Source organism: Sinocyclocheilus grahami, unplaced genomic scaffold, assembly GCF_001515645.1.
Source record: "Sinocyclocheilus grahami isolate Dianchi unplaced genomic scaffold, SAMN03320097.WGS_v1.1 scaffold1726.1, whole genome shotgun sequence".
Classification (NCBI taxonomy): domain Eukaryota; kingdom Metazoa; phylum Chordata; class Actinopteri; order Cypriniformes; family Cyprinidae; genus Sinocyclocheilus; species Sinocyclocheilus grahami.
Window position 1 is genome coordinate 92,499 of NW_015506905.1, and position 1,076 is coordinate 93,574.

Consider the following 1,076-nt stretch of genomic DNA (forward strand, 5'->3'; position numbering starts at 1 on the left):
ACAGGTCAGAAAAAAGCAAAGCAACTCCATACTTATACAGATTATACAGTTAAGAACAAATTATTTTGAAAAGCTTGTTTAAGAATAAATAGATTTTGTTCAATTTGCTCATGTTTTTCACCCACTGACGAAGTTAAACTATTATGGCCAAACCAAACCACACCAGCCCAGGACCTCCACATCCAGCATCTTCACCTCCAAGATCGTCTGAGACCAGCCACCCGGACAGCTGCTGCAACAATCGGTTTGCATAACCCTCCCGGACCCCCCAATACAGTAAAACTGCACATTTTAGAGTGGCCTTTTATTGTGGCCAGCCTAAGGCACACCTGTGCAATAATCATGCTGTCTAATCAGCATCTTGATATGCCACACCTGTGAGGTGGATGGATTATCTTGGCAAAGGAGAAGTGCTCACTAACACAGATTTAGACAAATTTGACACACAGACACAACTGTAAGAAATTGTAGGATATAAAGTCCCAAAGTCACAATTATCTTAGTATTTTTTACTGTGGGGTTGAAACGGGCTTCCACACAAAGTTGAGAAATTAAATTAAGTACGTTCTCGGATATCATCGAGGCACTTGACTCACATTCAGAAAACCGGACATCTTCTACAACTAAAATGCTGCTCCTCCAGTGAACACTAGAGGGAACCATTTTGCACAAAACAGTTGGTACCAAGAATTGGATGTGCATGCATTGCAATGACAATATTAGTCAAAGGAGCTGTCTGAACAGGGTGTGTTTGTGTGAAAGAGTGTGTCTGTGTAAATAAGACAAAGTTTGCTCAGCACATCCATGCTGATCACCCTTCAGTGTCAGACTCACGAGCGAGAGCAAACACATGAGCAATGGTGATGAGAGCATAAAAACAGTGATGAGAAAGCAGGGAAACAATAAAGGACGTCCATTCCAGTGTTTCCTCTGTGTTTATGTGCTCAACCATCACTAGGTAAAAGTGTGAGTTCAGCCTATACAGTATGAATGAACACACATTAGTGACAGGCCAGTTAAAAATAATATACAAGTGTAAGAACAACATAGAATAAAACTATATAAAACAAAATAAA

General features: G+C 40.2%; 1 protein-coding gene across 1 annotated transcript in view; it reads left to right on the top strand.

Annotated features, from left to right (window-relative positions):
• The window catches only part of LOC107572265 (DENN domain-containing protein 1C-like), a 19,172-nt gene that overhangs the window by 728 nt on the left and 17,368 nt on the right, over window positions 1–1,076 (top strand). The gene's annotated exons all lie outside the window — the stretch shown is intronic.